Raw genomic sequence first — 16,891 nt, forward strand, 5'->3', positions numbered from 1 at the left:
ATTTTTGTGATCAGTCCTTTATCATTAGTGTTGTGTGCAAAAATGTTCTCCCAGGGCCTCCCCGGTGGCGCAGCGGTTGAGCGCTGGGTTGCGAAGCTGCCCGCGGCCTCTGCGGTGCCGGTTTGATCCCCGGCTGCTCCCCGGCCACTGGAGGAGGGTCCCACATGGTGCGCAGACCTCTCCTGCCGCCCGCTGCTCCCCTCAGCAGTGTACTTCGGTCCTTCTGCCTGCTATGCTCCCCGCTCTGGCTCTGGTGAATTCTCTCACCCTCCCGCACTTCTGACTGTACCCAGTGCTTGTATAAACAAACAAACAAATAAATAAATCTTTAAAAAAAAAAAAAAAAATGTTCTCCCAGTTGGTGGGGTTTCTCATTGTTTTTATTATTGTCTCTTTTGCTGTGCAGAAGCTCTTTAATTTGATGTAGTCCCAGCTGTTTATCTTTGCCTTCACTATCACTGCTTTGGGTGACGTGTCTGTAAAGATGTCTTTGATGTGCAAATCACGTAGTGTTTCGCCTATATTTCCTTCTATGTATTTTATGGTTTCAGGTCTTATGTCTAGTTCTTTAATCCATTTTGAGTTGATTTTTGTGTATGGTGTGAGGTAGTGGTAAAGCTTCATTCTTTTGCATGTAGCGACCCAGTTTTCCCAGCACCATTTATTGAACAAACTTTCTTTGCTCCAATGCATAAGTACTGCTACTTTTAGAGGGGAAAAAAAACTCAAAAATTATGAATGTTGGTGTGGTAGGCAGAACCATATTTAATAGATCATATTTATGATATTAAAGATATACTTTGTATATATTTCTCATATTATATTTAAATAGTAAAGTATGCAACCATTGCATTGGAACCTCATAATGATAATAATATTAAGGTCTGTAGAACATCCTTAGAGACAAGACTATCACAGTGAAATCTTTGTATAATACGTAGTACAGAAAGAAGCTGTCATTAAAATGGAAAAACACTCTACTGTTTGGGAGAAGATATGTGAACAACATACATTCAACAAATGGATCATAGTCAAGATCAACAAGGAATTCATACAATTCATCAAAAAGAAACAAATAACTAGAAGATCTAAATAGGCAGTACTCCAAAAGACATATCGATGACCAATAGGCACATGAAAAATATTCATCATGATTTATTGTCAGGGAAATACCAATCAAGACCACAATGAGATGCCATCTCATGTTTTTGAAACTGACCATATCAAAAAGACCAGAAACACTAAATTTTGGTAAAGGTACATAGAAAAAGAAGCTATTGAATTCTGTTAGTGGAGATAGAGACGGAACAGCCCCTACTGAAAAGAGTAAGGCAGTTTCTCCAGGCCTCCCCGGTGTGCAGCGGTTGAGCCCTGGGTTGCAAGGCTTCCAGCAGTCTCTGCAGCGCCGGTTAGATCCATTGCTGCTCCCCGGCCAGCGGAGGAGGGTCCCACATGGTGCGCAGACCTCTCCTGCCACCCGCTGCTCCCCTCAGCAGAGTGCTTCAGTCCTTCTGCCTACTCTGCTCTCCCTTCTGGCTCTGGTGAATTCTCTCACCCTCCCGCGCTTCTTATACAAGTACCCAGTGCTTGTATAAATAAATAAATAAGAATAAATCTTAAAAAAAAAAAAGAAAGGCAGTTTCTCAAAGTGTTAAAAATATATCTGTCATGTGCCAGCAATCCCACTACTATGTATCTGTTCAAAGAATACAAAAACACTAATTTGAAGGGATAAATGCACTCTTATGTTCATTGCAACACTACTTACAAAAACCAAGTTAGGGAAACAACCTATGTACCCAACAACAGATGAGTAGAATAAGAGGTGGAAAAAAATATATAGACAAACACACACAATAGATATACATATATGTACACAATAAAATATTATACAAATATAAAAAAGATGAGATGATGACATTTGCTACATGAATAGAACTGGAGAGGATTATTTTACCAGAAGGAGAATGACAAATACTGGATGATTTCACCCGTACGCTGAATATGGAGATACAGAACAAAGGAACAGACAAAACTGAACCTAAACAAATCCTGGAAATCTGACTATAGAATTGAGGCTAACAGAAGAAGGGATGGAAAGTGGTGAGCAAAGGGAGGAAGGGGCCTCATGGACTACAGTGAAGGATTTATGGGTGCTTTGTTGGTGTTTATGGTGTGGTGACATACATCTGACAAGATGAGAACCTATACCCATAAATTACTACAGAGTTGTAAGCCAATATTACATTAATTAAAAAAAATTAGACATTAAGAAACAAAATAAGATGAAGTACATTGATATTGAGATACAACTGACTTTTATTTCATCTGAAACTTGTTAATGAAGTAAAGACATCAAAGAATACTTTATTCTGCTGAATAATATATTACTCATTTCCATGTGTGTAATAGTAGAAATTGTTAGCTCAAGCTTCCTGCTTATGTTGAAATACGTACTTAGTAAACTTCAGTGTGGTTTTGATATGCAATATTGCTTATTTTTCTTCATGTTTAGTTGAACTTATTTGATAAATGAAAAAAGAAAGTCTGAGTACAAAAGTAGTTTGAGTATTTATAGGAAGGATATTATCACAAAGTCACATTTCCAATCATACCCCTTAGCAAAAGTGAATTCTAATGCTGTTCTGTGAACCATCTGAGTCTCTCTCTTTATTTTGTTATCACCTTCTCCCTCAAATTTAAAAAAACATTTGGCATATAAAGAAGCAAAATGTTTATGATTACTTTCAAAAAATAGTTAACAACCCTTAACATGATTATCCAAAGTGTAGTTGAGGTTAGATAAAGGAAAAGAACCACCAAACCATTCTGTTAAAGGTGCCATGTGAAGTCATTTCACCCACATTACTAATATTTAATATTCATCCAGTAGCCTTATATGTGTAATATTATAAATTTTAAAGATAAGCCAAAAAATTTTTATCACGTTACAATGAACGATTTTTCTGTCCCTCGATCAGTAGTCTTTTCTTTATGTTAGACTTTCTTTTTTCCAGATTCTGCAAAAGTTTAAGTCTATGGAGCCATGTAGATATTTTCCTTAATGTCAGGGGCTGGATAACGTTCTGAATTAAATTCTCTCACTGAAACATCAAAGTATAAAGTATACAGATTCCCACAGAAGTTTCTGGCAATAAGCCCCTCTGACTAGTTCAGACTATACAAAGTATAGGAAGTTGAATCAGGAGCAAAAGTGCTTAATTTATGCTGTTATTCCCCACTTATCCAGCTTACTAATTGCTTTTAACCTCAAATATTCCCTAATTTGCAATCTAAGGCTCTTAATATCCATCATCTTTGTGTCTCTCTACTAGACTGGGCTTTTTAATGCTGAATGAAATTAGAAATTCTTCAGAAGCAATGTCTCTGAAATATTATTGCGCCCTGCTGTAACCTACACTTCTGTCTCTTTGGCCAGAATGTTCAGGCAACTTCAGGTAGTGCCCAGATGTTTTGAGACATTTGATTAGCAGGAGTTATTCCTCTGAAAGTGTGAGGGATTTATTCTGAGATGTGTGCTGTTACTCTGACTGCTGCTATAAAGCTATGGGTTGTTCTTTCTTTTTTTGACATAAGAGTACTTTATAATTTCAGTAAGATTCTCTCTGCATGAAATAATGTACTTTAATGTAGATTTCCTGCAGCAATCCACAAATACTTCTCTGTGGGACTTTATGTTTCAACCAATTCAATGTACTCATATCACTTTAAAATTCATTTTTACTTACGTTTTTATAATGTTCACCCTGACTAGTAATTTTAGCCTTACCATAGGTATTTTTTTTTCACATTCTCTCTAAATCTTAAAGCCTTAGAACCCTGAACTATAAGATAAAAAGTTCTTTCTTCCTTGGATCCCCATTCAAATGGAATGACAGGCTTAGATCAGAAAATAATAAATAAAATGAGAATTTCACTCAATGTTAACCTGACTAGTTTGGCGTTAAAAAAAAAAAAAAAAGAAACAGACTGGCTTTCACTAATGTGCATTACTATCTGGTTGGAGGAAAAGCAACATTCTTATTTGGATTTAGCCGAGATACATATTTTTTTTCAACCTCTGGACTTTTGGTTTAATCTTTTTAATTCCATTTCCAATTTCAATAAACTTTATTGGCATGGCGAGGAATGCAAGCATGGCTAGAATCCATAAATTATGTTTGTGACTTTAGGGCAGCAGGTTTCACAGAGGTAATGGGATTTTTTTTCTTGAATCTTCATTTTTCCATTAAGTAAAGGAAATGGAAGAGAATATTTCAGTCCTGGAAAGACAGAGCTAAAGAAAGGGGAATAATGGGCTTCTCAGTGGGTCTGCTCACTGAGATGAGCAATGAGCAGGAAGCAAACATTGTCTTTAAAGAAATAGCAAGTCTGTATTTTATTTATTTATTCTATTTTTACTTTTTTTAATTATAAATTTTATTTTTATATTCCCCATACAATTGCAACCCCCTTATTTTGACCTCAATCCCTCCCCTCCCCAAACCCCACCCCCCATAGAGTGTCTCTGGTTCATAGTTGTTTGTTGTTTGTTGATTTTGATTTTTACTTTCTTATAGTTATTCTTTTTCCTGGTCCCTTATTTCAGTTTTCTAGGTTCCTGCTATGAGTGAGACCATTTATTTATTTCTTTTAAGATTTATTTATTTATTTACACAAGCACTGGGGACAGTCAGAAGTGCTGGAGGGTGAGAGAATTTACCAGAGCCAGAGCGGGGAACAGAACTGGCAGACTGATGAAATACACTGCTGAGGGGAGCAGTGGGCGGCAGGAGAGGTGCCCAACATGTGGGACCCTCACCTGGTGGCGGGGGATCAAACCGGTGCTGCAGAGGCTGTGGGCAGCTTTGCAACCCAGTGCTCAACCGCTGCGCCACCGGGGAGGCCCAAGTCTGTATTTTATGCCAAACTAAAATGTGTACAAAGCAGAATATCCAGGTTCTATGAGGCCTGAAGTTTGCACAATTTTTTGGACACATTTTAAGAAAATGAAATAAGGATGCACATTTCAGAATTAGGTTCAAATGTGAGTTTTTAAAATGACAGGCAAAGCACAACAAATCACACATTTTTAATAGCTGACAAAATAAACATCACAAAAATTCAAGAACAACATTTTATTAATTAACTATCTAAAATACCTACATAATACTTTTCCCCCAGCACCTCTTTATGTGACAATATCTATATCATTTTCTATTAAATGAAGGCAAAGAGAATTCAGTCTGTTTTCTAGCAGAATAGATAAATGTGTTTTAAATTAACAACAGTGTGTAGAAAGTGGGTTTTTTTTAAGATTTATTTATTTATGTATACAAGAACTGGGGTGTAGGCCAGATGTGCAGGGGGTGAGAGGATTCACCAGAGACAGAGTAGGGAGCAGAACAGGCAAAGTGACAGAAATACACTACTGAAAGGAGCAGCAGGCGAGAAAGGAGAGGTCTATGGCTCCATGTGGGTTAGACCCTAGCTGGGGATTGAACTCCGCTGCAGTGGCTACAGATAGCTTCTCAGTGCTGTGACTCAACCCTTTGTGCCACCAGGGAGGCCAACGTAGAAAGTGTTATTTCAGCCTCACAATTCACATCATGCCAAGATACCCCTATAATGAGACACAAAATATAAGTGACTTTTAAAACAGACTCGCATGTTGTTTAAAGTATTTATTGCTTTGGGAGTGTGCCCTACCACCTGAGAAGCTCTACAAATTCCATTTTACTTAATTCTCATCAAAGAGGACAAAAATCCTTGGTACATTTATAATAGTAAATGCATTATTGAGTAAATTCCTTACAAAAGAGGACTACTGCATTTTAAATGTTCAATGTTCAGAAAAATTATTTCAGACGAGCTTCTGGCTACATGAATTTCAAACAGTCTTTCTCCTCTACCACATACACACTTCCAGTGCCAATTACTGTAACGTCAGTTCACACATTATACAATCTCTGATATTCTAGCCACATTTCATGACCCTCGGGAAGTTAGTACATAAATATTCATGGAAGGTGTTTCTACACTGGGACAACCAGTGTAGAATCAAGAAAGTCCCCTGCTATTCCAGCATCACTCAGTGGGACAAGATATTGCACAGGGGAGCAGAGAGGAAAAAAGGAGAGAGGAAAAAAGTCTTAATCAATTGCAAAATTGTAATTGCTTATTGCAAATTTTTGCAAATTTTACAAAAACTATGATTATATAAACACATTATAGGGATCTCCTAGGGTTTTGGAAGGAATTTATGCAAGGGGGTTTATAGATTGCTTCATTAACTTCATGATAAATCCATTTCTGTTTGTACTTGAGACTCTAAAGAAAATGAGGACTTTTGGTATTTTTATGTTTTATTATTCAAGACTTGACTGAACTTGGATAAAGTGTTTAAAGTGGGGCCTCTCCGGTGGCGCAGCGGTTGAGCTCCGGTGGCGCAGCGTATGCGAAGCTGCCCGCCGCCTCTGTGGTGCCGGTTCGATCCTCGGCTGCTCTCCGGCCACAGGAGGAGGGTCCCGCATGGCGCGCAGATCTCTCCTGCCGCCCGCTGCTCCCCTCAGCAGTGTACTTCGGTCCTTCTGCCTGCTCTGCTCCCCGCTCTGGCCCTGGTGAATTCTCTCACCTTCCCGCGCTTCTGGCTGTACCCAGTGCTTGTATGAATAAATAAATAAATAAATCTTTAAAAAAAAAAAGTGTTTATAGTGGGCAAAGATTTTTATATTGCTCTGAATAGGAAAAATCTAGGTGAGTAAATGCTTCCTGGGTCTCCCCATAGATGATTGCTTCCTTTTGCTTCCAGGGTGATGAGGCCAAAGATTTGTCAGTAAAAACATATGTGTGGTACCCAAATAAGATTTTTAAAAAAGCAATTAAGTTAAATGCTTCTTTATAAAGTGTGATGTTTTTCAAACATAGTTGACAATAAAGGCTTCATTCATGTGACATTATCTCACTGGACTTAGTTTGATTTGAAAAAGGTTGGTGTTGTGATAAGTAGCTGGTAATTGGCACCACCCAGATTGTGGTCCAAATTTTGACTCAGCCCTTTACTAGTAATGTGTCTGTAATAAAGTCAATTAACCACCCGAAGTCTCTGAAATCTTATCTGTTTGGCTGAGATCAAAGTATCTGCCCTCAATCATTGTTGTGAGATTTAAAGACAGCAAATACAAGTTACTTTGTAGAGTGGCTGACACATAGCACATGCACCATAAATTGCACCTCCTATTAATGTTAGAGCATGTTCCTTGAAAATACTTTTAAGGCAACATTAATCTGGAATTATAGGGAAGACACTTAAGTTGCAATTTATTAACTTTTACTTAATGTATGTTGACAGACTTTCTAGAGAGAAAAAAATCTGCCTGGATTTGTTAAACCCCATGAAATGCTCAATAGTTACTTTATGTAGAAACTTTTCTGTTCTCAGAGAAAAAAACAACCAGTTTTTACTATTAATTTAATATCATCTTATTTGAAATAATAGTATTTTCATAAGTTTATGTACCAAGTATTAACCATGGTTTTGTTGGAGTGGATGGGAGTTGTGATGTTTTGCAATTTTCTTCTTGCTAATTTTTCTGTAACAAACATGTATAATTTTGTAATGAGGGAAAAGTTATTTATAAAATTTAAAACAATAAAACCCTGAGTTCTTTGATGCTAATGTTCTGGTAATAGTTATGCTCTTAGAAGGAGGAGATTGTGTATATTTAGATTGTGCTATACACAGTGCAGTTCTGCCAAGACCTAAAAATAATCATAGCCTTTAGAACTAAAAGACATCTTAAGGATCATCTTTCTCCCTGCTTTCTGTAACATATGAAGAAATGGATCCTTGGGAACTTAGGGTACTTGCAAATAATCAGTTGATAAAATCAGAATTCCTGTGCATTTCAACATGTTTATGTGTAACAAACAGTGCAGATCCTAGGTGACTGGGCAACACTGATAAAAAGAAGGTCAATCCCTGGTGGAACAAGGGGTTAAGCACAGCACTACGAAACTATCCACAGCCACTGCAGCACAGTTCAATCCCCAGCCAGAGAGGTGACCCACATGGTGCAGCAGACCTCTCTTATCTTGCCCGCTGCTCCCCTCAGTAGTGTATTTCAGTTAGTCTGCCTGTTTTGCTCCCCACTCTGTCTCCGGTGGGTCCTTTCACCCCCTGCCTCTCTGGTCTGTACCTCAGGTCTTATATGCATAAATAAATAAATCTTAAAAAAAAAAAGGAATGGCAATGACCATATATTGTCCCTCCCATCTTTTGTAACAGATTTCTTCCAAATTATCCAACGAATGTAATCCCAACTGCCTTGTAACAGTAATCTTTCAATGACAAAATTTTAAAATAGTTAGAGACTATCTTACACTCTTCTCCTATCTCTTTCTCACTTTTGGCATTTTCTTCCAAATTCTGAATTTACCTCTTCTCCTCAACCCACACTGTCCTCTGCTATTCCTGTCTGCTTGAAGTCTTTATCCTGGCCTTCACCCAAACCTTCCCCATTTCTATGTTCATAATTCCATTTTTTCCCTAGCTCCAGCCAACTCTAACTTAAAACTTCGATATTTACCGCAACTCTGTGATACATTCAAAAGCCTGTGCTCAGTTCCCAGGGCAGTACTGGTAGTTTTCCATACAATTATCACTTATGAAAACTATGGTTGTGTTTTTTTCACCAACTTATAAAGTGTTAGATGAGCCTTATTCATTTTTGAGACAAGTTAAAATATGCTAAATAAAAAGTGACTAATGAGTGAATTAGTTTCCTGAAAGTAACCCATCTTTACTAAATGTTTTGAAGAAGATGACAGGAAATAATTCTGATCGATTAGTGATTGATCCTCTGTTCTAGCTTCATAGGAACATTTGAGTGTTTAAAAGGACACACAAAAAATAACAGCATTTTAGACAAAGTTACTCTGGGGTTTGTCTCTAAATTCATAACACATGGGCATGGAGGTCATCCTGTAGCATTATTTAGACTAGTCTATACTTGAAATGTGCAGTGGCTCGAATAACAGCCTCGTACAGGGAATTAAGGAGGAAACAGCAGCAGTGAAATACTGGGAAATCTTAGAAAGACATTGGGAAGTCAAGAGGAGGAGGGAGAAATGAGAAAATAAGACTGAAACTAATCTAGTGTCAGGTTCTCAAGCAGTAACTGGCACCAGGGATGTAGGATCATTGTTCCTCATAAAGGTTTGGTCACCAACCTGCTCTTTCACTACATTAAGTTAAATACAGCATCGTCTGTGGTTGACATCAGAATAAATTTCATCCTCTCATTTCACATTTCAGTAGCAGAAGCTGACAATCCATTTCCCAAATTGTCCCCATTAGAAGTGAGAGAAACAGATGGGAGGGAAATAGCAGAGTGAAGATATTTGTCACCCATCCTTGCTAGAAAATGACAGAAATTAATTGCTTCTTCATCTGTGTTTTCACAGCAGGTTGTTCATACCTCAATTGTGCTTATCATTTTGCATTTATTCTGAATTCTTTTTACTCATCTCATTCTCCCTGACCCTGTGCTCACCCTTAGATGGCAACTTGTGGGCTCTTTGCTCTACTTCTGTCCCCTTAAAGCTTCGTATGGAGCATTAAACAGAGGAAGGAAAGAAGAAGGGAGGAAAGAAGGAAAAATGCAGAAAGGACTCGCCATATTAGGAAGGTATTGGTTAATGTGAAGTAGGTATATGTCGGGTGGGGACTTGGAGGTAATTGATGGGCTGGAGTAGGGAGAATAGAGGTTGAGGGTTAAGAGGAATAAAAAGGAGATGTTAATTATAGACCAGTTGCAAAACCGAGTTTCAAATTCACTTGCATTTTCTGTGATTATTGCTGAGAGTTTTGCAGAGTCTGGGGTTTCAATTTATATTGAAGTAGTTAGAGCCAACTTTTCAATTTATTCCACTGCTAAATAATTAATCTACCCTTGGGCTCCTTAGTAAACTGATCAGCAGCTGTATTACCACTGGACAAAATAGCTCTGTGATGGGTCTTGTCACTTACCAATTCAGGTGTCGTTTTTCTTCTTTGAGAAATCATACCTTTGGATCTGAATCACATATATATATATATATATATATATATATATATATATATTTTATGCAGAGGTAGGTTGCAATAATTTAAAGTCATTTCTAATGTCTTACAAAATCTGCTCAAACATGTGCATTTCCTAAGATTTATAGATTCTATACTAAGATTTATTTTTCTTGACAGTTTTGTTAAGAATTTGGAGGACCTGGCAGACCATTCTAATCTCTCTTACCAAAATACAAGGATAACTGGCAGAGTGTCACACAGAAGAGATAGAAACTTAAAAGCTAGTAGAGTTCTGCGATTTAGAGATGAATAACCTTAGGTTACATTTTAACCAAAAGCCTTTTATAATGGAGAAATCACCCCCTTCCTCATTTACCCTGATAAATGGTAAATTAGTAACATGCTTTAGGATGCACCTTCTTTTGAGTAAGGCACTCTAACTTTCTGTAACTAGGCATGTTTCATCTAAGAAGATTTAGGATGGAGGAAAGTAGAACCTCTTCATTTATTCTATGAATCTCAAACTTTAGTGCCCATTCTCCTGTGGTGGTTTGGGCATTTATTTATTTATTTTTGCTTATATACTTATTTATTTGATCGTCTAGTTCTTGGTTTATAAAACAACGAAACCAATATATTAAAATATACATATTTATGTAAAAATAACAAAGGGAAAGACAAGCCATAGTACAACAGTAAAATAAGACCACTGGGAATTTAGAATATGTAAACAAAGTTACATGTAACTACTAAATATGAATACAAATGTATTCAGTGTCCAAACAGCCAACCTAAAAAAGGATACCCAGATAGTTACATAATTATATATCATATAAAAATACACATGATTTCAAAGAAAAAATTCTTAGCTATTAATCATATACATCCTTTTGTTATGCAGAATCAAAATTTTCCTTTTGGCAATATCACTACTTTGAATATAGTCTTGGTTTTAAAAGTAAGATATTGTAAAAGTCTCTCTTTTACCTGATATTTTGAACTATTTCAAGATGAAATATACTGATGTCAATTATTCTTTCTTGGCCATCTCTGTTTTACTTATTTATCACCCTTCTACCTCTGCTAGAATATAAATAAATAGATTTTTACTTATGGTGTGCCCTGTTGGATAAGCAGTACCTAGGACAGAGCTTAGCACTTTGTGATACACAATTATTTTTAAAAAATAAATTAAGGGGAAAAAACAGATTGTGGGGAAGAAGAAATATCTTAGTGAAACCACTCTGAATTAAGGGTATGTAACCAGTAACTGGACCCTAGATCTTCTATATGATTGTAATTTGTTTACCAAGGTATTTTGCAATCAAAAGACAACATTTTGAATAAGAGACCTGAAATTAGCTTTCCCTTTTTGAAGCTGTCTGTGAAGGGAAAACCTCAAATAGTTAGCTCTAATGTGACTTGAACAGCCCTAAACTGTTTTAGGGTTGTTTCTCATTTTATCTAGGTTGCCTTGTAATAAGACTCCTAACTCTTATTGTTGCAACAGGAAGTGAGTTTTTTCTATTGCATAATAAGTGGAGAACTTAAACTTCAATATCTCTGGGTGTAAGTAAGTGATGTTGATGGCTGTTTGTTATGCATAAAAGAAAGTATTTCATCAGAAGGAAAAATAAAAAAGAAGTTAAGAAGTCTGCATTTTGATCAATATTGTAGCGATAAACAAAAAATTAGGAATGAATAAAGGAAAAAGCAGGCTTCAAAAGCATCAGGATGATGCTTTTAAACTTAAAATGACCATATAAATCAGGATTTTCTTATTTTGTTCTATTATTCATCCTGTTCAGGGATTTGTTCTCTCATGATCTCAGAATTTTACACTTTCTCCTTACGCACTATAAAGCCACTTTTGAAAAGTCTTTTCATGCATTCATTTATTTATTTATTCATTACTTTTATTAATTGAACAACTATGTGACAGTGACTATTTTGGGTGGAAATACAATGATAAACCATACACAATCCTTGACTTCTAGGAAATTAGAGTGACAGCCTATGCAACAATTAAACAAAAGCTTGATTCCTAAGGAGGCTGTAATAGCCAGAATTGATGACCAACTGATTCATACATAGAAGATTCAAGCAAATGGATAGGATGGGTAGGCTTAGACCTTGTAGAAAATAGAGGAAATATAACCTCAGTCCTCTTAATAGCATACAATCTATGAAGACAATATGACAGTAATTAAACCAAATGTAAGTGATGACTAATCTTCAAGATAACACTGATAAGGGCTATCTCCTCCGAGTATGTGATTCTCTGACTAAAGAATGTAATTATACCAGACTGGAATGTGAATGCAAGTATCAATGGCAAAGGAACTATAACAGAATGCTAAGAACTATTACAGTTCAAATACAGGATAAAATTGCAAATGCAGTCAAACTATTTTTATAAATTTTCTATCACAATGTACTGTATAGAATAATTCAGTATATAGTATTGCCATTAATATTTTGTGTTTTAAAACAGTTTCTTTCTTTTTTTTTTTTTTCTTTTTTTTTTTTTCTTTTCTTTTTTTTTTTTATGGGACCCTGGCCGGTAGTCGGGGAATGAACCAGCGCTGCAGAGGCTGCGGGCAGCCTTGCAGCACAGGGCTCAACCGTTGCGCCACCAGGGGAGGCCCAACAGTGTATTTCTTAACACTGCATACTCTGGAGTCAGAGTGCCTGAATTTATACTTTCACGCCACTACTTACGTAAGCAGATTGCTTATTCTATTTGAGCATCAGTTTTATCAGTTTTCATTTTAGGATATAAAATGGGCATAATAGCTTTCGAGATCAAAGAAATAACCAATATATATTAGCTTCTTATTGCTGCTGTAGTAAACAATCATGAACTTAGTGACTTAAATCAATGCTGATTTATTATCTTACTGGTCTGGAGGTCAGAAGTTTGAAATGGGTTGCACTTGAATAAAATCAAGGTGTTAGCAGGACTTTATTTGATATGGCAGTTCTAGGGACCTTCCGTTCACTTGACTTTTTCAATTTCTGGAAGTCACCAACATTCCTTGTCTCATGGCCCCTTTTTTCTGTCTTCAAACCTAGCAGTGTAGCATTTTCTCTGCTTCCATGCTTTTATCTTTTTTCTTATTCTATGGCTTCTTTCTTATAAGGTGTATATGAATTACATCGCGCCCTCCCAGCTATTCCAGGATAGTATTGTTGTCTCAAGATCCTTAAATTAACCCCATCTCATCTGATCTGCAAAGTCTTTTTCACCATCTAAGGCAAACATTCACAAGTTCCAGAGATATGGATACATGGGGGAGTAGGAGTGTCATTATTCTGCCTACAACCCCAAGTAAAGTGATTTTTTAAAATAAACTAATATTATAGCTTATGTACTGCCCATCAAACTTCTCTAAAGTTTATACAAATTAGTTAAGTGGTCATTTTGCATCTTGCAGAAACTGAAATGAAACTCGGTTTTGACCAACTTAGCCTCTTATTCTTTTCCCAGATTGTTGTAGCTGTTCCCCCTTTGACTTAAGATCACTCATGGGAGCATTAGCTTATATCAATTGTAGTTGCCAAAAAATGTAAAAGCTAATGGACAACTTCATCATGACCCCAAAGAAATTGCATTTGATTTTAACATTCCAATGTGCTTGTATGGCTATTTTTTAATGACATCTTTTCTGGGTTTATTTAGTTTAGATGGCTATGAAGTTTTAAAAGCACATAAACTGATGTTACAAGAAATCTGTTCTTTATGAAATCTTCCAACAAGGCATCTTAGGTGATTTCAAAACAATAAAATGAGAACTCAATAAAATGAGAACTCATCTCCAGGACAGACAGATATTACAGTCCATGAGAGGTACATTTTGGTAAGTTAGCAAGAGCAAACTTCTTCACAGAAAGCCTGAGTAAGAAGTTCAAGTTTAAAAAAGTAGTTTATGCTTCAACCCTATTTTCTGCCAGTCACAACCAACTGGTCATCAACACCCTCCCTGCCCGCCGCTCCCCCCCCCCCCCCCGCCCCGCCAGCCAAATTATCATTTCCAACAGTGCTTCATCATGACCTAGTGCTTTGCTTTCTATCCATTTAGGAGATATACATACACATCACACATATGGTTTGTTGTCCCTTATTTTTTTTTGTCTGTTAAACTCAAATGTAAACTACTAATTCTCTTGTATCCCCCATAGAGTAACTAGCACTGTGTTGTACACTTAATAATTGCTTGCAAATGACAAAATGAATTCTTTGCTTTGGTTAAAGGGGACTTCTGCACTGAAATGAGCCCTTCTGTTTGTGTGTAGGTTTTAATGGTTCATTTTCTTGTCAGACTTCCCCTGGTTATGAATGCTGTGGCAGCACCAACAGTGTAAAGGGAGGATTTTATTGGAGAACATTTGGAGTATTAGAAAAAGCTCCAGAGCTTTGGAAGCACCACATTTTGTGTTCAAAATTTTATTTCACTATCTCAAGACCAGAATAAGCAGAGAAGAAATATGACAAGATCTGCAGGATTCCATATGTAAAGCCAGCCCCCTAACCCCCTTCAGAAGTAAGTGGGAGGAAGGAGCATAATCATTAGAGAATTTCTCATTCATCTGTGTTAATTTTCCTCAGGCTGCAACTCTGCATATGAGCTCTTAACCCTGCAAAATGTATTATTGAATACATGATGTATTTAATTAATTCCAAGTTATCATTTTTCCTGGTTTTTACTAAAATAAACAAAAAATTCCCTAGGATAATTTGTCCATTAGACCAAAAGAATTCAAACAGGATCCACTGGGATGCTGTATAGCTGTTGCTCTTTGTAGCTTTCTCCTATGGTGAGCCAGGGGGCTCTAACCACTGGTAACTAGTATAAAGGGTGAATATGGCACCACGTAGTGTCTCAGAAGAGATAATTTATTAAACACATACTAGGGTACTCTTAAAATCAAAAATGTTTTCCCTCAGCATACAATCTTTATTTTACACCATTATGGTTGACTTTTGAGAAAAGGGGAGAGACTCTAAAGTCAGAATATACCAGCTCTGGAAGGGACTATCACTGTCCCATCCCTCCACCTCACTCCAATTCACACTTTTATGATTGGCTTCCTTTTTGACCCATGCTTGTTAATTATATCCAGCTGTAGGCAAATTGCTCTTCCAAATTGGCAACACTGAGCTCTCAAGCTGCTCACATTTTTTTTTTTTCTTCCCTGGATAAAAACCTTTGGAGCATGCATTTTCTTGACTAGTGTTTCTGAACTAATCCCCAGTTATGGATATTTTAAAGTGTTCAAGGGACTCACAAAATCACTCTGGTTTTGAACACAATGCACTTCTTTCCATCTGATCACAAATTAGCTAAGAATATCATAGAGGGGAGAATTTATTTATAGACTTAGGCAAATGGTCATCACCATTCCATTTGTTCTTGATTGTCAATTTCTAAGCAGTGACTGGCCAATTCCAAGTACTGATGCAGGGAGTGACTGAGATTTGCTCTAAAGTAGAAGACCCATCCAGAGCATTAGTTTTCAGACAAAACAAGGTATTTTTTCTTTCTTTTCTCAAAGTCCTGATCAAGGGCTGTATTGTCAGAAATTTCCTCCTCCTCCCTTCCTGGAGGATCTGCTGACAACTTATAAACCCTTATAAGATTATTATGATAAAGATTTGCTTTTAGTTTTCGTCTTCTTTTTGTCCTTTCAAAGAGAAAATAGAAGCTCATTTCCACCTGCCAGCCCAAGAGGCTCTGTCTGATGAATTTGCACTGAAGATTTTGACACCTAACTGAAATGAAAGTTTTTAAGAGATGAGAATTAAGTATATAAGCATTGGGAGTAGGAGGAAAAATAACATTCTGATTTAGAATACACAGGTCAGAGTGACAATTTTGCTATTGACTATCTTTATAACATTAGCCAAGTATTTTAATCCCTCTAGGATTTGGTTTTCCTCAACAGTTAGATGAAACCTACCTTGCCTAATTCTCAATGTGAGGATACATTGAGATCATCTGGATAAATGGGTCTGAAAATCTGAAAAGCAAAATATAACTGATTATACTAGAAGCCAAGAATCTGATCTAATTGCTTATAAATACATGCAGTGGGTACACTCATGACTTGTCACTGGATAAATAAAACTTTGCTTCTGCTGAGGTTAGTTTTTGTATAATCCTTTAGCGGAACAAGAGAAAGAAAATAACATTTACATAGCAAATGTTATCATGTAGTCTCATTCATATCTATGTTTATAACTAAATCTGTATATACATTAAAATATATTTTATGTAATCCCCTGAAAAATCTGATTAGCTTCATTTTCATATGAAGAAAACTGACATACACAGACATTATTAAATATTGCTTAAAGTAGTGTTTCACAAATTGTTTCCCTGGAAGATATCCCAAGAGATACTTCTCTGTTAAAGAAACATCATATACTTTAACCCCTCCAGTAGATTCACAATGGACAATATCATCTTGGTAACCATGGTGTAGGGTAAATGATTGTCAAGCTTTTCTGTCCTCCTGCCATTAGTGTTGATGATGGATCCCTGTGGTCCTGAATGCATGCCTGATGGTGGGCACCTGGAGTAGGGTGTGGGCATATGCAGGTGGGTTCACCTGGGCTGAGAGACTGGGTTCATAAGGGTGGCGTTATGGGAGGCCAGCGAAACAGAAAGACTGAAAGAGCTGAGAAGCAGAAGTCATGAGAGAATGCTGGAGAGCCCAGAAAGAGTGAAGATTCACAGTGGGGTGGGGGGCGGCTAGGAGACCAGCCAGCCTCCTGGCCCCCTGACCCCCCTGCCAGCTGTGTACCTGATAAAATCCATAAAA

Source organism: Talpa europaea (assembly GCF_964194135.1).
Source record: "Talpa europaea genome assembly, chromosome: 2".
NCBI lineage: Eukaryota > Metazoa > Chordata > Mammalia > Eulipotyphla > Talpidae > Talpa > Talpa europaea.